The sequence below is a fragment of the Miscanthus floridulus genome, chromosome 11 (assembly GCF_019320115.1).
Source record: "Miscanthus floridulus cultivar M001 chromosome 11, ASM1932011v1, whole genome shotgun sequence".
In the NCBI taxonomy this organism is placed as follows: domain Eukaryota; kingdom Viridiplantae; phylum Streptophyta; class Magnoliopsida; order Poales; family Poaceae; genus Miscanthus; species Miscanthus floridulus.
The window spans coordinates 89,041,057-89,054,129 of record NC_089590.1 but is presented as its reverse complement, the minus strand read 5'-3'; the positions used below and the strand labels follow the sequence as shown (position 1 = coordinate 89,054,129).

At 47.4% G+C, this 13,073-nt stretch overlaps 1 long non-coding RNA gene across 1 annotated transcript; it reads left to right on the top strand.

Moving 5' to 3' along the window:
* The first annotated feature begins 5,671 nt into the window (after positions 1–5,671).
* LOC136491545 (uncharacterized) lies at positions 5,672–6,201 on the top strand. Its single transcript, XR_010768082.1, has 4 exons — positions 5,672–5,747; positions 5,829–5,930; positions 6,039–6,102; positions 6,179–6,201. It is a non-coding gene; the product is annotated as an uncharacterized lncRNA (long non-coding RNA).
* The last annotated feature ends 6,872 nt before the right edge of the window (positions 6,202–13,073 follow it).

Genomic DNA, 13,073 nt, shown 5'->3' with positions numbered 1-13,073 from the left:
TGTAAATCATTTACTAAAACATGTCATGAGCACCATGTTTATGCGTTAAATGCATGTAATAAAGTGTGTATATCAATTTCTGTAACTCGAAACGATCAACTAGAATGCGAAACGAAAGTTAATTCAATAGTCATGTCATGTGACTTAAGATTGAAAACCAATTTTTATTAAGTAAAAATGCTATGAAACATGCATGTGGCACTTAGAAAAAGTTGAAAGTACAAACTTTGTAGATGACAATGAAATACTTACGGTTGAAAAATGATATTACTAGTTAATATTTCCAATAGATGAGAAATACAATTTGAAATAGAGTTCAACTCAAAACTTAGAAAAATTTCGGAGTCTGTTGACAGTTAGACATTGCTATATTAGCAAACTATTTTGAGGTGGGTTAAAGAGCAATGTAGTGTTATAGCTTGATTAAGTAGCATCATATACCATCTTGAGTGTAGTGAAGACCGTTTATTTTTAGAAGTAACGGGTTGGTCGCGGTAGAAGCTTTAAAATCCGTGCACAGCACATTTCCTGTTTGTTTCCCTCGCGTGGGTGCGGTCACCGCGCGTCAGTGGTCGTCGTCGTCGCGTCGGTGCGCCTCGCGTGCGCCCGCGTGTTGCCGCACTGGGTTGGCCGTGTGTCGTGGGATTAGTCATGGGCGCTGCCATGTGGGGCCATCGCTCCTGCCGCACGACCGCGCCGCGCTGTCGCCCGCCCTACGTGCTGCCCCAGTGCCGTGTTGCTGCCGCTGCGGCCGCTCTGCCTCGCTGCCGCCCATCATGTCGCGCTGCGGGCCACCTCTTCGCTACTCGCTGCGACGCTGCCGCGCGTTGCCGGCGTGCACGTGGGGTGCTCCCGTTGCGCTCGCGTCGTCGCCTCGCCTTAATGGCGCCGCGGCCGCGCGGGCCATGCCAAGCCTGCCCGTCTCGCGCGCGCACATGGCCGGTTGTGGAGGGCGCGCTCGTCGTTTGCGCCTTGGACGGAAGCACTCGGTCGCGTCATACGCGTCCTGCTAGGGCATTTTGGCTTGATATTCCTAACACTCTTTTCAATATATATATCTTCGTACTTCTAGTTTGATCAAATCAATGCAAAGTGGTTTTATAAATCTTTATCCATATAAGCAAATCAATGTAGATACTGACTTATATCCAATGTGAATTGTGTCATTTGTCATTTAACCTTTGCTTGTATTTTCTCACTTATGCATTCTTGACTCATTCTTTAATCCTTGATCAAAGCTAATCTACTATCAAACTCTTCTGGTTCATATGAAGCAAGCCATTATTGAGACCAATCCAAAGTCATCAACTCATGTCTCTTTTGTTATTTGCTAAATATGCTTGCTTTCCTCATGATACTATGATATCCCACAACATAGAAGCCATTTTATCAACTCAATTTGCATTGTTGTCCTTTTCTTGAACTAGATTGTTTCTATGATTTTCTAACACAATAATACACAACTTTGACATTGATTTGAATATTATGTGGAATATCATCAAGTTTGTCTTCTTGTTGAACCTTTAATCACTTCTCATTCCATAATCCATAAGTATATGCAATAGACTTAATTTCATGTTCAACACTTAGCAAACTTATTAGACCTTTAATTATATTATCATTCAATCCACCAAAACCCACTAAAAGGCTAAATGCACTTTAAGTGGGACGTGGTCACGAGTAGTGTGCCGTGACCGGCCGCCACCCTTTGCCTTCTTTGACATAGCAGACCTAGGCTGCTTGCAATCCCTGGCGAGGTGGTGAAATTCGTGACATTGCAGGCAACGCCGTGGCAGCCGGCAAATCGCTACTCGGTGTGAGTAGGAGAGGCAATTGAAACATCTGTCGTGAAGCTCTGTAGGGATCCTCCGGACCTACGGGAGCTGCTCTAGGCGAGGCTCAATCGAGGTAGCTACAGATCGCGCTTCCAGCCGGGGAAGAATCTCACGCCACCCATCTACGGTGGGAGCGGAGACCTGTCCGTGATGGCCATGGCGTTGGTGAGCGGAGATGCAGCCATCCATTGGTGTCGATGTTTCACCACCGATAGCCTGCCACGGGGGTACCCGGGGCAGTATGTTCAGGCTTCGGCGTATGCTGAACTCGATGGTTAACGCAAGAGACAGTCGATTTATCCTGGTTCAGGCCCTCGATCATAGATCGAGTAACGACCCTACGTCCAGTCGGTGTTCGCCTTTGCGTTGGATTGATTGTGATATGTTGTGTTGTACAATTGTCGTCCTCCTCTCTCAGGAGCCCTGCCCTCCTTTATATAGTCAGGAGGCCAGAGTCCTAGTTGGTTTACAATGAGATTTCCTAGTAGGATTACTTAATAGTTCTACTACTAAGATTACATGGAAAGAATCCTAGTTGAACTAGATCTTCTCTCTCCCTTGTGGGGTATCCTGTGGGTCCTGCATCGACAAGCCCCCGAGCACTTCATGGTTGAGCTCTGAAAGTCTCGCTTTGCTCCTTCAAGTCTTGTTGAGTAGGAACAAAATGTCATCCGAGTGCTTTCTGGAGTGAAACCTTGTAGCGCTTCTTGGGATCTTCGAGTGGTGAGTGCTTTTTGAAGAAAAAGTACATCCATCTGGTTGTAGCCCCCGAGCCTCTTGCTATTTGGAACAAGGAGCTGGAGGATCTTGTCTTGAAGTTGCTCTAATTGTTCGTTGAAGTTTTATCAAAAAGAACTCGAATATGGCTCGTTCCGGGTTCTTTTTGTCGTAATGTCTTGAAGTGGTCTGCGTTGAGGAAGTCTTTTGGTGACGTGCGTTTTTTGAAGAAAAAGGCACTCACTGAGTGTAGCCTCCGAGCCTCTTGCTATTTGGAACAAAAAGTTAGAGGGTCTTGATCCTTTATGTTGTTTGAAAATTTGTGTTCTGAAGTAGTCCCCGAGACTTGGATTATGTCATCATCCGAGTAGTTTTTGCGGCATCTTTTCGAAGCGGCCCTTTAGTCTTGGATTAAACCATCATCCGAGTAGTTTCGCGGCATGTAGCCTCCGAGCTTATGTCTGGGTTCTTTTTGGGTGAAATTACACTCACTGAGTGTAGCCCCCGAGCCTCTTGCTTTTGCTTGCAAAAGTTGGAGGGTCCAGATTCTTGTCTTCAAAAAATTCTGGGGCTATGTATCCCGCAGCCTCGTGCTTTCTTCGAGTTCTTCTCTTTAGAAAAGAAGTCGGATGAAGAGTCTTGATGTGTCGTCGTCGTTGTAGTCTTGAGTTTCTTGTATTCTTGGTCCTTTGTCTTTGGTTCCGAGCCTCCGGGAGTAGTTGAAATGAAGGCCGAGCTCCCTAGCTTAGTGTTGATTAAGCTATGATGCTGGCCGAGCCCCCGAGCGTATATCCATGTTGTTTTGTTCAGGAAGAACTCGGATGCGAGGTCTTGGCGTATTCTTTGATAGTCTGCTGTTGTCAGATGTAGTTGTATGGTGGTGGTTGAGTGTAAATGCCTTTTGTTCACAGGTTGTACTGCGCTGGTATATTCTTCCGAATATGCCCGTCTTCGAGTACTGTTTCCTCTCACCTGAGTCATCCATTATTGAGTCCTGTCTTTTCACTGTGTCCTTTGTTAGGCTTATTTCATTGGTACTCCTAGTCCATGTGCGCCGCTCCTTTGGTCTATCAATACTGTCCCGGAGTGCTTGTTTTCATCCATTGGACATTCTGTTGAAACCTTCGTGGTCATGAACATGGTAGTTTGTGAAGTAGAGCAGCCCCCGGGCACATTTTGTAGTTCCTGTGTGTCTTGTCATAGCTGGAGGAAGTCTTGTGACAGGGATTAGAGGTAGGCTAATCCCGCGACAGCATTGTGCCAGGATGTACGTGGTGGTAGTTGGAGGAAGTCTTGTGATGTGAGCTTCGTTTCTTCATCTGGCAGTTCTGGGTTGATCCTCGTCGCCTGTCTTGAGACTGTCCGGTGCAGATCAACACCATATCCAGCATCACATCGGTCTTGGGTAGACAGATGCCCGCCGGCCTTCTCTGCTCCATGTTGTCTTGCCGTGCTGCCGATTTCCGCCTTGGGTGCACTGCGTCCGTCCTTTGAAGAAAACAGTGTAGCTGATGGCGGTTTGTCCTTCCGAGTAGCAATTTGGGACACGTAGTCGTTCCAGAGCCTAGCCATGTCCGTGTTCCTCTTTGCTACTTTGCTTTTCGTGGTGCCGAGTTCGTTGGGTCTTGTAAGATTTGTAATCTTCTATTTTTGAAGTCGCTTGTAGTGTAACGAATCTCGTCTTCTGAGTTGTCTTTTACTTTTCTATTGTGATCCCTGTCGTTCATGAGATTACCGAGTTCTTTCTTAAATAACCAGGTTCTTTTGTTCCTTGTGAGGTAGCCCTTTCTTTCTTCTTTCTTTCTTCTTGGTTTGACGGGTTGTTCTTGTAGCGATCTGATAACCCTGCCGTGGTGCTGGATGGATAAGTCTGAAATCTACCCGTTGGTTTGTACCGTTGTGTGGATTTGTGCCCTCCGTCGTTTTAGCTGCGTCGGTAAATGGACCGTTGTGTTCCCACACTGTGTTTTAACGGGCCTTGTGGGCCGTTTGTATCACTGAAAAATCTATTTAAAGACCTTTTATCTTCCTTTCCCTTATTGCCCAGCTCTTGCCTTTAAACCCTAGCTTTCAGAAATCCGCCGCCGTCATCATCGCCGTCACCCGAGCAACATCATCCTAGCTTCATCTTCCTTAGTGCCTTTTTTGCTTCCGCCAGTTCATGGGAAAGAAGAAAACCGCAAGCAAGTCTCAGGCGACCTTCGTGGACGAGGAGTCATCCCTTTCTTTGATCAAAAACCAGGAGTTCGTGGCCATGAGGGCTGCTCAGAAGGTTTGGCCGGCTCCAACAACAAGCGAAGATCAGCTGCGCGAGCTCGTTAGCGATGGCTTGATCCAAAGCAAAGTCATCGCTGAATGGAGAGTTCCGGGCGAGCATCGGGTTCCAACTCCGGGTCCTGGTGAGATTGTCCTCTTCGTTTCCTTTGTCCGCGCCGGACTTTGCCTTCCTGCTTCCGCTTTCCTCCATCAGTTTCTTGGTTATTTCGAGGTTAGTCTGAACCACCTAACCCCCAATGCCGTTCTCCATCTTTCTGTTTTCGTTCATCTTTGCGAAGCTTTCCTTGGAATCCCTCCTTCTCTATCTCTTTTTCGCTTTTTCTTTCGTCTGAAACCTCAACCCCGCCGTGAAGAAACCAGCGTTCTTGGTGGTTGCGGGATTCAGTTTTGCTAGGGTCTCAAAATTAAGTTTTTTGACTATGACCTGGTCGATTCTATAAAAGATTGGCGTGCTGAGTGGTTTTACGCTGCCAATTTGATCCCTTCTATTGTCGTCCACTCCGGATCTGGTCCTGTGGTGAATGACCGATGGGACAAGAAGCTTGAGTCACCTGCTGAGATTCCTTGGCTTTGAGTATTCTGGGGCCGAGGATCCTTCACGCATGGTCCCAGCTCTTGAGCTGACCGGTGAGGAGGTACTCGAGCGTCTCCAGAAGATGCTGAAAGGAGTGAGCGTCATTCCTCCTGCTGTCTCCGAGTTCTCAGCCAACAACCCGCCCCCAGCTGTGAGTTGTCTATCTTTTTGTTTGAGTACTTTATGTACTCTTGCTGCATCCGTTCTTGCTTAGCTTTTCTTTGTCTCGGTGTTTTATCCTTTTTCGCAAGAGCTTGGGCGGAACTTTGTCGACCCGGTCCCTCTTGATGTTCTCCCCGCCGTGGCGGAGACTGGGGATAAACTTGCTGGAACTTCTGCAATTAGTAAGTCCCAAACCTCTACCGCCCTTCCTGGGGTTTCTTCCGGATTTGTTGATGTATATGAAGAATATGTTCCTCGTCTAGTCCCTCGCGGTCCTCGCAGTGTCCCGAAGAGGGGGCGAACGGATGGGTCTTCATCTGGCCTGCCTGTCTCCAAGAAGCCTCGCAAACCAAGTACTCCCTCAGGTACTCCAGTTGTTGCTAGCATGCTCTTAGGTGAGCACATTTAATACTCTTTGTTCCTTTATTTTCCTGTTTCTCTCTTGAACCAAGTACTTTTTATCCTCTTTTCAGCAGGTGCTCTGGTTTCCTTGGCTGAGGAAGAAGAGGATGATGAAGTACCCCTCATCATGCGGCGGTGAGTTGTTTTTCATATTCCTGTTGCATTGAATTTCTCTTCTTTGTCTTGACTTTTAGTCTTGAACTTTTTGAAGTAATCGGAGGTCGGGTGTGAGTTCTTCTGAGGCTCCCGCGCCGACTTCTTCTGAAGCTCTGGTGTCAAGTTCTTTGGTAGCCTCGGTACCGAGCTCTGCCGCTCCTCCGGTGCGGAGTTCTTCCATGGCTCCACCCCCGGCTTCTTCCGCGGCTCCGTTGTCGGCTATCCCGCTCCCGTCGCCGGGTGGCGGGGACATTTTTCGCCGTCGTGGTTCCCCCTGCGAGGCCTTCTCTTGGCTTCGCGAAGAAGAAAGTGGTTGGGTGAGTAGATTCTAGCTTTATCTTTTTGGCTTCTATCTTCCTTCCTCTGGTTCTTATCGGTGCTTCCTTTTATCACTTTTTAGTGTTTCGTCTTCTCTCATTTCTTCATCGACTTCTTCTCTGCCTCCCGCCGTGCCGACGAGTTTCGAGCCTCAGGACTCACAACATTCTGTTGATGAAGTTGCTGCGGGGGCTTCAGAGCTACCTGGCGAAGTTGCGGACTTGGCCGCTCCGGAGGTGACTGTGGCTGTCGTGCCGGGTCCTTCTAAGGGTTTGGCTCCGGCTTCCCTGGAGGTTGCTTTGGTCGTTCCTTCTTCACCCCAGCCGGCCTCTCCTTCCCCTTCTCTTGCTTCCGGCGGTCCCTCTTTTTCTGGTGACGTGGTGCAACAGTTCGATGCCACCCATCGGTTATCGGAGCTGACCGCAGCCTGGGGGAGCTTGTCGACCCTCGCGACTTCTTTTGGTGAAAAGCTCCAGGTAGGTTTTACTGCCACTCCTCTTTTGCATGCTTGTTTTTCTTCTGTCCTTACGCCTTGTTTCTCTTTGCCTCTTTTTGCTCAGTCTTTCTCTCGTGATCATTCTGGCTTCTTTTTCTCATCTGAAAATGAGAGAAAGTTGTCTTCAGAGGTGGACGCTCTGAAAGCTGATCTCGACCTCCTCCGGGCTGAGTTGGAGACAGAGCGTCAGATGCACCAAAAGGAGGAGAAGATCCTTCGTGCCCAGGTAGTGGAGACGGAGAAGCAGAGAGATGCCGCGGTGGAGTCTGCGAAGAATGAATGCAAAGGTGTCGCGGGTTCTGCCTGTTTCTTCTTGTATTTTGACTTCTTTTTTTTCGCTGACTTGTTCTTCGGTGTCTTGTCTAGTTCTCCGAGTTGAGAAGCAGAAGCTCTCGGAGAGTATCGATGAAATGAAGGCTCTTGTCCGCTCTAGTCATAATAAGGCTGAGGAGGTAATTACTCATGCTGAGGAAGAACTCGCCCTTGCTAAGCTGATTAGGCGTGGAGCTGACAGAGATCTTGTGCAGGCCCAAAAAACTATTGAAGGCTTGTCCGGGAAGCTGGCGACGGCTACCGAAAATTGGAACGTTTTGTGGAAATCTTTTCGTTCAGTAGCTGATGTTCTCCGGACTCCAGCGGATGACGGGCAATCTTGGGCGCAGTTCATTCCCTGGATTCCGACTCGTTTCCAAGAGTTCGCGAAGAAGTGTGCTCAAGTATGTACCAAGAATGTGCTGGCCCAGGTCCGGGTCCTTGCTCCGGAGGCGCCTCTGTCCAAGATAGCAGAGGAAGCTGAAAGCCAAGAATACCTTGATGCCGTTGAGAGGATGGAGCCTGAGGTCGAAGGTTTAGCCAGTAGGGTTGTAGACAGTCTAAATATTGATATTTCCCTTCCTGATGACAATGCCTGATCCGATTGACCAGCCCCTTGTAATATTACACTCCTCTTTAAATGAAGATTCTTTATTTTGTTGATGTATTCTTTGCCTGGGTGTGGTCGAAGTTACTTGACTCGCTGAGTACTTTGTCCCGTTTTCGTCTCTGCTCCGCAAACGACTCTGTGCGTTATCCTGACGAGACCCCTCGATTTGTCGAGTACTTTTCTTTTCTTCCTCTTTTGTGATCCGTCGAGTGCTTTGTCCACGCTATGACTTGTTAGATGTAAATCTTTGTGTTGACAACCTTTCGTCCGCGCTATGTAGAATGTTGCCTTGACGAACTTCGGCATCCGAATGCTTTTTTGAGTAGCGCTTGTGCTTTTCTGAGGAAAAAGTATTCCTATCTGGATGTAGTCCCCCGAGCCTCTTGCTTTTCGGAACGAAGAGCTGGAGGGTCTTTTGAAGCTTAACTTTGGTCGACTAGTTTTAGGTGTTAGCTTTTAGCTACCTTCATCGGTGTGCTCAAGCGTTAGCTATTTTGTTCTCGGCCGGGATGCTCATGCATGTTTTCAGCCATTTTGCTTTTTGTTTCGGGTGTTAGCTTTTAGCTATCCCTCATCGGCGGGCTCAAGCGTCTTTTCAGCTATTTTGCTCTCGGCCGGGATGCTCAGGCATGTTTTCAGCCATTTTGCTTTTTGTTTCGGGTGTTAGCTTTTAGCTACCCTCATCGGCGGGCTCAAGCGTATTTTCAGCTATTTTGCTCTCGGCCGGGATGCTCAGGCATGTTTTCAGCCATTTTGCTTTTTGTTTCGGGTGTTAGCTTTTAGCTACCCTCATCGGCGGGCTCAAGCGTATTTTCAGCTATTTTGCTCTCGGCCGGGATGCTCAGGCATGTTTTTAGCCATTTTGCTTTTTGTTTCGGGTGTTAGCTTTTAGCTACCCTCATCGGCGGGCTCAAGCGTATTTTCAGCTATTTTGCTCTCGGCCGGGATGCTCAGGCATGTTTTCAGCCATTTTGCTTTTTGTTTCGGGTGTTAGCTTTTAGCTACCCTCATCGGCGGGCTCAAGCGTATTTTCAGCTATTTTGCTCTCGGCCGGGATGCTCAGGCATGTTTTCAGCCATTTTGCTTTTTGTTTCGGGTGTTAGCTTTTAGCTACCCTCATCGGCGGGCTCAAGCGTCTTTTCAGCTATTTTGCTCTCGGCCGGGATGCTCAGGCATGTTTTCAGCCATTTTGCTTTTTGTTTCGTGAAAACAACTCGTTGGAAGTCATGACAAGACATGCTGTGGATGAATATCATCTTTATTGATCATGAATATGAACTAATACATATGTTGTCGAAGAATATCGTCCTTCGTCGATTGTGAATGTTGGTCCCTTGTGGCTTGCATATCTGTTTTATCTTGAGTTGTTTTTACGCGTAGAATCTTCTTAGCTGGCTGATGTGCCATGTATTGCTGACTTCTTTTCCATCTTCGGTTATTAACTTGTATGTGCCTGGTCCGGTGACTTTTGTGACAATGAACGGACCTTCCCATGGACTGAGTAGCTTATGTCGTCCGTCAGTCTTTTGTATCCTTCTTAGCACTAAGTCTCCGACTTGTAGTGATCGAGGATGGGTACTCTTGTTGTAGTGTCGTCTTAAACCTTGTAGGTATCTGGCTGATTGGAGGGTAGCGTTTACTCTGACTTCTTCTGAGCTGTCGAGTTCTAATCTTCTTGTGTGTTCTGCTTCTCCTTCATCGTATTGTTCTATCTTTGGTGATGTCCAGATCAAGTCGGCAGGCAGTACGGCCTCTGACCCGTAAACTAGGAAGAAGGGTGAGTAGCCTGTTGCTCTGCTTATTTGAGTTCGTAGCCCCCATACTACTTTTGGTAATTCTTCAATCCATTTGGACCCATAGTCCACTAGTTCTTCGTATAACCTTGGTTTTAATCCGGCTAGTATGAGTCCATTGGCCCTTTCTACTTGTCCGTTGGCTTCTGGATGTGCAACAGACGCATAGTCTATACTGAAACCACAGTCTTGTGCCCAGCTTTTGAATTCTGTAGCTGTGAAGGGGGAGCCTAGATCTGTGATGATTCGATTGGGCATGCCAAAGCGGTGCGTAATGTCTTGGATGAATTCGACTGCTTTGGTTGCGCTGTACTTCGCGAGTGGTTTGTATTCAATCCACTTGGTGAACTTGTCGATTGCTACAAAGATGTACTCGAAGCCGCCTTTTGCTTTCTTCAGGGGTCCCACTTGATCCAGCCCCCAGCAGGAAAAAGGCCAAGCGGGTGGGATGCAGATAAGATTGTGAGCTGGCACATGGGCTTGTCTTGCAAACATTTGGCAACCTTTGCATTTTCTGAACAAGTTCTTCTGCGTCTTTCAAAGCGGTTGGCCAGTAGAATCCGGTGCGAAATGCTTTGCCAACCAGTGTCCTTGAAGCGGCATGATTTCCACAGCAACCTGAGTGTATTTCGTCTAGGATCTCTTTGCCTTCTTCAAATGAGACACATTTCAGGAGTACTCCTGATGATGCTGCTCTTCTGTAAAGTCTATCTCCTACTAGAACGTAGTTTTTGCTTCTGCGAACAACTTGGGTGGCTTCTGCTTTATCTGCTGGCAATTTATTTTCTTTGATATAGTCGATGAAAACTTGGCTCCATGAAGTGTTGATTACCAAGATCTGAACGCCTTTAGCCTGAATTTCATGGGTTGTCCCACCGGGTTGTTTGATAGAGGGAACTGATAGCTCTTCTATGAATACGCCGGGTGGAACCTTCGCTCTGTCTGATCCGAGCTTGGCAAGGACATCTGCTGCAATGTTGGAATCAGCGCAGGACGTGTAAAATTTCTAATCCTTGGAAATGTTTTTCAAGTTTCCGTATTTCAGCACAGTAAGCACCCATGTTTTCTTTTGTGCAATCCCAATCTTTGTTTACTTGGTTGATGACTACTGCTGAATCGCCATATACGAGTAATCTCTTTATTCCGAGGGTAATTGCCACTCGTAGCCCGTGGATGAGGGCTTCATATTCTGCTTCGTTATTTGTAGCTTGCCATAATATCTGAAGGACGTACTTGAGTTGTTTTCCTTCTGGAGAAATGAGGAGAACGCCTGCACCGGCTCCGCCTAGTTTGAGTGACCCATCAAAGTACATCTTCCAGTGGTCAAGGATTGTATCTGATAAAGGCTGCTGAATCTCTGTCCACTCGGCCACAAAATCGGCAAGGGCTTGAGATTTGATTGCTTTCCGTGGGGTGAAGTCGATGTTAAGAGCTCCGAGTTCAACTGCCCACTTTGATATGCGTCCCGTCGCATCTCTGTTGTGTAAGATGTCTCCGAGCGGGAAGTCTGTCACCACTGTGATCTGGTGGCTTTCAAAATAGTGGCGAAGCTTGCGTGAAGTGATCAATAGGGCGTAGAGTAGTTTTTGTACATGCGGGTACCGTATTTTTGATTCAGATAATACTTCGCTGATGTAGTATACGGGTCGTTGTACTTTATACACGCGTCCTTCTTCTTCTCTTTCTACGACTATTGCCGTGCTGACCACAGCAGTAGTCGCCGCAATGTATAGCATCATATCTTCGTCCTTCCTTGGGGGTGTGAGAATTGGTGAGGATGTGAGGTATGCCTTAAGTTTCTTGAAAGCTTCGTCGGCCTCCTTTGTCCATTCAAACTTGTCTGTCTTCTTTAGTAGTTTAAAGAAAGGTAACCCCTTTTCGCCGAGTCTTGATATGAAACGGTTGAGGGCCGCCATGCATCCTGTTAGTTTCTATACATCTTTGATACTTCTAGGTGGACCCATTTCTGTTATAGCTCGAATTTGCTTGGTGCTGGCTTCAATCCCGCGCTGACTGACCAAAAATCCGAGTAGTTGTCCTGAAGGAACTCTGAATACACATTTATTTGGGTTCAACTTCCATCTCCATCTCTTCAAGTTTTCGAATGTTTGCTCTAAATCTTCAATCATAGTGTCTGGGTTCTTTGTTTTCACCACTACATCATCCACGTATGCCTCCACATTTTCACCGATTTGATCCCCAAGGCAAGTTTGGATAGCTCTTTGGTATGTGGCACCGGCGTTCTTTAGTCCAAACGACATGGTCTTGTAACAGTAAGCACCGAACGGAGTAATAAAAGATGTCTTGCTCTGGTCTTGTTCTTTTAATGCGATCTGGTGATACCCTGAATAGCAATCGAGAAAGGATAATAGTGCAGACCCCGCTGTTGAGTCGACTATCTGGTCAATGCGTGGTAGCCCGAACGGATCTTTTGGGCAATGTTTGTTGAGATCCTGTGTAGTCGACGCACATACGCCACTCGTCTGTGTTCTTCTTCTGCACAAGGACCGGGTTTGCTAGCCAGTCCGGATGAAGGATTTCTCTGATGAATCCGGCTGCCATCAGTTTTGTGATTTCCTTTTTAATCGCTGCCTTTTTGTCGGGTGAGAATCGTCGTAGCCGTTGCTTTATAGGCTTGGAGTTTTCATTAACATCAATTCTGTGCTCAGCCAACTCTCTTGGGACACCTGGCATGTCGGCCGGCTTCCAAGCGAAGATATCTTTGTTGTCCCGAAGAAAGTTGGTGAGCGCGTGTTCCTATTTTGCTGAGAGGTGAGCACTGATAGTTGCTGTCTTGGAGGTATCGCCAGTACCCAGGTCGATCTGCTTGACGTCGGCTTCTTTTGGTGGCGTGATGATGCTGGGCTTTTTAGCCGGTATTTCTAATTCTTCTTGGCTTATCTCTGCAGCAATTGTGGCTATTTCTTTTCTACTTTGGTCATCTTGTGCTCTGGCTGCAATCTGGATTGCTTGAACATCGCAGTCAAAGGCGCGTTTCAAGTCACTTCGAAGGGAAAGTACTCCGTTAGGTCCTGGCATCTTGAGCAGCAAATACGGGTAATGCGGTATCGCCATGAATTTCGCTAGTGCTGGTCGTCCAAGAATCGCGTGGTATGATGACTCAAAGTCCGCCACCTCAAATTTGATGAATTCCGTACGGTAGTTTGAGGGTGTTCCAAAAGTGACTGGTAGAGTAATTTGTCCGAGCGGCATGGCTGCTTTGCCGGGTACTATTCCGTAAAAAGGTGTGCTTGTTGGTGTGATCATCCCGGCGAGTTGTAGTCCCATCTTCCTTAGTGTTTCCGAAAAGATGATGTTGAGTCCGGCTCCCCCGTCGATTAATACTTTGGTGACAGTCATACCAGCAATAGTTGGATCTAGAACCAGTGGATAATGGCCTGCGTTTCCCACGCTAGTCCAT